The sequence below is a fragment of the Cervus elaphus genome, chromosome 5, assembly GCF_910594005.1.
Source record: "Cervus elaphus chromosome 5, mCerEla1.1, whole genome shotgun sequence".
Taxonomy (NCBI): domain Eukaryota; kingdom Metazoa; phylum Chordata; class Mammalia; order Artiodactyla; family Cervidae; genus Cervus; species Cervus elaphus.
Genome location: NC_057819.1, coordinates 12,043,278 through 12,050,386, shown reverse-complemented (window position 1 = coordinate 12,050,386; position 7,109 = coordinate 12,043,278). Strand labels below are relative to the sequence as shown.

The window sequence follows — 7,109 nt, the reverse complement described above, 5'->3', positions numbered from 1 at the left end:
CCCCGTGGACTGTAGCCCGCCAGGCTCCTCTGTCCATGGGACTCTCCAGGCAAGAATACTGGAGTGGGTTGCCATGCCCTCCTCCATGGGATCTTCCCAACCTAAGGACTGAACCAGGATCTCCTGTGCCAGCAGGTGGATTCTTTACCACTTGGCCACCTGGGAAGCCTCCCAGCCATCCTGTGTGTGGCTGAATTTGCTCCTCACCATGTCTTCTCACAAGACTTTCAGGCAATTCCTGGCCAGGAAACAAAAGCAGAATCATCCCATTCTCCAGTGGATTCGAATGAAAACTGGTAAAAAAAATCAGATACGACCCCAAGAGAAGACATTGGAGAAGAACCAGGCTGGGTCTATAAGGAGCCTCACACATGAAGTGACACCGATGTATGTGGTGTCAAGGTCACTTGTGTCTGATCACATCACAGTAGAGAGAACGTCACTACTGTCTGAACGGGCAGGTGCGTCTTATGGGACAGAAGGGAAGGCTGGTTCTGTTGTCGGTGTTGCTCAACGAGGGCTTCAGCTTAGTGATAAACATGTGAGAGCTTTTGTTGGAAAAAAAAAAGGAAGCTTTCAAGGGCTTGTCTGCAAGTGTGAGGTTCCCACTAAGTCACTGACCTTAAATTGAACTCATGTAAACTAATACCAGGGTTTAAATTCGCTTATGTTTATAATCACGTCACGTCAGTTCATACATATATTTTGGAATCATGTCATGAGAATTTATTATGTGTAAATTCATCAGAGATGAACATGCCTCTTTGGGCTGAAGTATTTCCATGCTACCAAGTCAATGTCAGTGTGTGGAATTCTGTTTTTGCTTGTTTCTTTGTTTAAAGCCTTTAATTAATCTTTAAAAATTGTTCTATAATAAATACCTGTTTTCATATTTGGGGGAAAAAAAAAAGGTCGTCCCTAGTCCAGCCTCTGGAGAAGCAGGCCATTCAGAGACTCTTTAAATTGCCAAAACCAGGAAAATTCTAGCCAGGCAGGTGAGTCCGGCCTCCTTGATGTGTCTTCTCACTTCAGGAGCATTGGTGCTGCCAAGGGACCCGGGTGCAGCTCATCAAGCCCCCAGGTGTCCGTGGACCAGCGAGTTTATAACCTCCTGCTGGAAGGGTCTGTGCTCTTTGCCCTCTGATCGTCATAGCTGGGTGGGCCCCAGCACTGGGAGATTCCCTCCAGCTGGGGGAGGCTCAATCCCAATCCTCCTCAAAGGGGAGCCGACCCCTCCCCACAGTGACCTGAGCGTCCTGTGTGTGGGACATGGTTCCCACCCCCCATTTTTTAAAAAGCCCCCAGGTTCTTTCAACACCCAGATCCAGTTCTTACCAGTTCCCAAGACTCAGTCCGTTCAAAGCCCATTTTCTCTGGGAAACATTTGAATTTGAAATCGGAGTTTGGGGTTTAGCCTCTGCAGCCTGGCTCCTATTCAATCCCTAGGTCACCTGCCCTGGCCTTTGGAAGCTGGTAATCTTGGGGGGGGCGGGCGGGGGGAGGGTAGAGAGGGCGTGTTGTAAAGTGGTTCCTCCTGGTTCCTGCTCCGAGAGGCCAGACTTGAACTTCCTAGTGTCTGGAAACCATCTGACTGCTCCCCACCATCTGCCCGGCCCCTCCTCTCTGCCACCATCCAGCCTGAAAAGTCCTGCTTCACCTCCCGGTCCATCCACGGCCGGGGAAGGACAGCTGTGAGCTGGGGGCTGCTGCTGCGTGCGGGGTGGCTCAGGTCCCCTCGTCCTCAGAGCAGCCGCCTCCCCAAGGCAGAGTCACGTGGCAGCTGACTGAGGTTTCAGACGTATCCACTCATGAATATCAATCAGGCCTGGTAATTCACAGTAAGTGGGCTCCAGATTGACTAATAAGCAAGGCTTTCACCCCAAACCGGGGCCCGGGGAAGGAGAGTGGCAATGGCGTGCAGCGGCAGGCAGGTGTGGTCACGATGTGACCAGAATCGGGAGACCTGATGGCAGGGCTGCAGGCGGTAAGGCAGTCCACATGTGGCCGCTCGCACCGAGGGGCTGCCAGATGGCTTGGGGAGTAGGGGGGCCCCTTACAGAGCAGCCAGCACCCTGTGGGAGCTGGGGGCAGGCCCTGGACCCCGGACCCAGAGCACGTGAAAGGGGCTGGGGAGAGGGGATGGGCTCTTCCGAAGATGACAGCACCCACGCTGGTGGCTGACAGGCATTGAGGGTGGGGGACCCTAGCTGAGAGCCGGGTCAGCCTCTCCTGGGGATCTCCTGACCATGGTCGCAGGGACCAACCAGAAACCCCAGGAGAGCCGTGTTGCCAGGGGCAGACCATCTCAGGAGGACCGAGACTTTCATCACCAAGTGAGGAAGGCCTGGTCCTGGGAGCTGTGGCCACATCCCGTGGGCGCCAAGCTCACCCACCCTCCCCGCAGCCCAAGGTCCGTGAATCTGAATCAGGCACAGCTGAGTGGGAAGGGCCAGACTACTGGCTGGATCCCAGCTCAACAGCTTGCAACGAACTCTGTGACCTCGGGGCCAGGTGGCCTGGTCTTTCTGTGCCTCAGTCTCCTCTTCTGTAAAATGGGGATGACAGGAACACCCACGTTGGAGGATTCAGTGAGTGGGCCTTGGTAGGTGATTACCCCGCTGTGTGACTCAGGCTGGACGCTGAACCTCTCTGAGCCCTGACCCCATTTGTAGGTTGAAAGAGATATAAAGCCCTGGCACACAGTGGGTGGGAGAAGATCCTTCCTTCCTTCTTTCCCTCGGCCTCCCCTGCTGTGGTCTTGGCTCATCTACCATCCTAAGTGACCATCAGCACCACTGCTCTAACAATGGATATATTTACTTAATCCTCACAAGATAGGCACCGTGATCACCATCCTCATCGCCAGTTGAGGAATCAGAAACCCAGAGAGGTTAATTGCCTTGCCCAAGACCACACAGCTCCAAGGTGAGCCAGAGCTGGAAGCAGGTGGCCGACTCCAAGAGGTGCTATTCCCCACCCAGCCCTGATCCTCTGTGTCTGCCTCTGCCTGCTGTCTCTCAAACATGGGAACACAGCCCCACCCACCTGAGAAAGCCCTGGTGAGGCTCTGAGCCTCCCTTCCTGCTTGTTCCTGTGAGCTGGAATCTTCCCTCCAGCCAGGCTGATGGCAGCCAGAGCCTGTCCCTTTTCCTTTTGCACATGGAGTGTTTAGATTTTATATATATATATTTTTGGCTGTGCCAGGTCTTAGTTGTGGCATGCAGGATCTAATTCCCTGACCAGGGATCAAATCCAGGCTCCCTGCATTGGGAGTGCAGAGTCTTAGCCACTGGGGCTTCCCAGGTGGCGCTAGTGGTAAAGAACCTACCTGCCAAGGCAGGAGACTCAAGAGGTGCAGCTTCGATCCCTGGATTGGGAAGACCCCCTGGAGGAGGGCATGACAACCCACTCCAGTGTTCTTGCCTGGGGCAGAGGTGCCTGGCATCTACACGATCCGTAGGGTTGCAAAGAGTTGGACATGACTGGAGCGACTTCGCACACACAGTCTTAGCCACTGGACCACCAGGGAAGTCCGTGTTTGAGTTTTTAAACAGAGCTCGTGAAGGCCTGCAGAGACTTCATCCTACTCCATCCTTCACTTCCCTGGGGTCCTGCCCCATTGGTGCCACAGTCCCTAACTGTTAGCATGCAATTGTTCCAGAAGCAGCACCTGCCCTCCCGCCCCTCTTCACCGTGGGTGTGGGGGCAGCATCGGTGTTCAGACTCCCATCAAGAACCTGTGTTCTGTCTCCAAAGGCAGTCGGTTCTGTCAGGGATGGTGGTCAACCCAGAGTAAGGACTTGAGTGATCTGCGGCCCGCATGAGGACACCCTGAGGCTCCCGGGCACACCTGTGACAGAGTCTCAGGGCTGAGGTCTGGGTCCTAATGACTCAGCTGTCTTTCCTCACGAGCTCAGCCCTGGACCTGGGGATTCAGTGACACAGTTCAGTCCAGTGATCGATGACCGAATCCTCACCACGGCCCACGGGCACTGCTCTTTCCCCCCATTTTGCAGATGGGAAAACTGAGGCCCAGGGCTATGTCAGGGACATCCCCGGAGTCTCCTGGCTCCTTAGAGGCTGGGGTGTTCCTGCCGGGTCTTCTTGACATTCATCCACGAGCCCCAGACCACTAGCCGAAGGCTTTGAGAGAGAAGGTTGACTGGCACTTTCCCCAGACCAGGCCCCATGGTCCATGGAGAAGAGCAGCAGACATAGCCCCCCTCAGGGCCCGCAGGCTGGGCAGGAGCTGACTGTGTTCAGACTGTGGCAACTGAGACTGCTGAGCAGGGGCACGCCCTGGGGACACTGGGGATGTGCCCAGCTCTGATGGGGTGTGTGTTTGTCTGTGCGCCCAGTGTGCAAAGGACAGGGAAGCTGGGCACACACATTCCGTGTCGTCCAGAGCTTAGCTTTGGCTTTGGAAATCTGTGTGCCCTGCATAAGCCACCACCTCTGCTGCCCAGACAGCAACCAGGACACGTTTCCAGCATCCTCTGGGCCCCTCCCCACCACTCTGATTGAGGCTGTTTCTCTGATTCAGGACAACAAACCGGTGGTTTACAAACCACAGTCTCTGTGACCCGAGGAGGTGAAGAGGTCAGATGCCTTCGTCACAAACAAAGTCTGGGTCCATCCCTGCAGGGCCTGTAATATAAAATCAGGCAGAGGGAAGGGCTGCCATCAAAGCAAGCAGAGGACACCAGAAGTGGGCGGGCGGGACGCCCTCACACGGGCTCGGGGGCCAGCTCACTGATGAGGCGGCAGTCACCCACCATCCCTGGGTCCTTGTGAGGACCGGCTGAGCCAAAGCTCACCGGGGACCTCACTCAGTGGCTGGCGTGCAGTAAATGCTCAATAAACGGCAGTGCTGTAGGGGGCGATCAGCATTGTTCACTCTCATCGATTCCTAAGGAGACGCCAGGTCAGCTTCAAATTCCCCAGTCGAAAATGCAAAGATGGGCGATGGTCACGCGGGGCCCTGGGGAATAGCTGAGCCGATTTGCTGCTGCTGCTGCTTTTCATTTGCATCTCAAGTGAGTCTCCGGGCCTCCAGGCTGCAGGGGAGCTCGGCGTGGAGGCGTGGAGGCGGTGGGTGCCCGGGACACCTGCCTCCTGGTCCCAGAGCTTCCAGTTTCTCCCCCACTCCTTGGGGAGGGGGCAGAGTGAGGGTCGGCCGTCGGGGCTCGGGAAGCCCAGCCCACTGCCTCCCATGAAACACTGGGTGGTTTCTCATTTTCCCCTTGAGCAGTTTCACAGCCCAGTTAAACCTGCGGCGAAGGCTCGATGGGATGGAGACCCAGGCCTGGGAAAGGAGGAGGGTGAGGGAATAAATACGCCTAGCCTGGCGCCCTGCCCCCATCAACAACAAATGTGAAATAACCAGGAAGAGCTCAAGGGAGAAAGTGATTTACAGACACTGGCCCTGGCCCCTCCCCAGACCCACTATGAGTATTCGCCAAATACATAAATATTCCCAGCCTATAGATTCCGCTTCGGACATTTATTTTGCCAACCAGGCGTCAAACCTTACAAAGACACCCTGTTCCAGCTCTTTGAAAGCAGAGGTTTGTCCCCTGGTTCATCCCCCTAAGTGTGGCTCAGCTGCAGACTTCTTTTGCTCATAGAGATACTCTTTAGGTGGCCAACCAGAGTCTGATCATTTTGTGTATCAGAGCCGTGTTGGAGTCGAAAGCACATCTATTGAGAACCTCTCCTGAGCCAGGTTCTCATGAATAATGTCCATCTGTAACGTGTGAGTAGAGGTCATGTACCCATTGTCCAGATGTAGAAACTGAGGCTCTGAGCGACATGGAGTACCTTTCCCAGGATTACACAATTCAGACACTGCAGAGTCAGCCTTCAGAGGCTGGGGTCTGTCTGACTCTATGGCCAGTGCTCTTTTCAAAAAACACCCTGATGGGGGGGAGCAGTGAGGAAGAGAAGGGTCTTTCTGGGCCATTATCTTGAGAAGGGTCTCCAATCTTAGGTCCAGGCAGTCCCAGGCCAGCCACAGTCCTGATAGCATCATCTTACCTTCTGGCTCACTGGCCCCTTTGCAACTCACTTTCAATCAGCCGGAGCAGCTGAAATGAGATCCCCCAGCAAGTGTTGGCCCAGGCCCGCCAGCCATGGACGGGCATCTCCAAACACTGTTCCTCCCTGTTAGAACCAGAATCAGATTTAACCAGGGACTGTCCAGGCTCGGCTGCACTGAGGCTGGCTTCATGGAACCTCGAAGTGTCAAAGTCTTCAGGAGTCTAGCCCCACCGTATCCTTGCCTGTCTTTGTCCCAGTCTCCAGCTTTGCGATATTTCTTAGAACAGAATCATCCAGCTGGGGCCTTGGGGCTTCACTTTGCAGCCCCTCTAGTGAGCATTCCCTGCCCTTGCTTCCTCCAGGAGGCCTTTCCTTCCACCGTATAAAGTAGCACCACTACCCAACCAGCTCTGTGCTCTGACTGTTTCATTTTCTTCCTAGCACTTAGCACCCTCAGACATACTTTTTGATGATTTATTATTTGTCCCTCCTTCCTATCAATGAGCAGATGGGTCCTCTCGGTCACTGGTAAGTCCTCAGAGCCCAGCACATCATCTGGGACAACGGCGTATGGATACCCAGAAAAGGAATCAGTTCCGCAAGCAGCCAGTAGGTTCTTTCTCCTTCAGTCGGGATGGCTCTGCCAGGAGAGTCTCACCCCCACTTCACAGATGAGAAGACTGAGGCCCCGGGGCCCACCTAGGCACAGAGATCCCCCTGTTGTTTCACCCTCCAGTGGCAGCCAGCCACAGGACCCTTTCCCCTGCGTGAAGGACGGATGTCCATCCAACTCTTGGCAAGCTGCTTTCTGAAAGTGACAAAGGAGAATACAATCAGACAAGAAGTTGGAAAGTTGAGTTGGCCAGAGGGCCTCCGGGCGGGGCTGCAGCCGCTGTCTGCGCCGGAGCCGGAGCGGCCACGGGGTCTAGGGGTTTGCTGGCAGACGGCCGGCTGAAGGCTCGCGCCTCCACTTAGTTAGAATGCAGCCGTTAGATCGCTCCCTTCTCTCTGATGGCAGCGAGTGATTGACACTTACAAATTACCCAGCCGAAAGTGTCGAGTCTTTGACC

At 54.9% G+C, this 7,109-nt stretch overlaps 1 pseudogene; it reads left to right on the top strand.

Moving 5' to 3' along the window:
• Positions 1-208: 208 nt before the first annotated feature.
• On the top strand, positions 209-359 carry LOC122693292 (annotated as a pseudogene).
• The last annotated feature ends 6,750 nt before the right edge of the window (positions 360-7,109 follow it).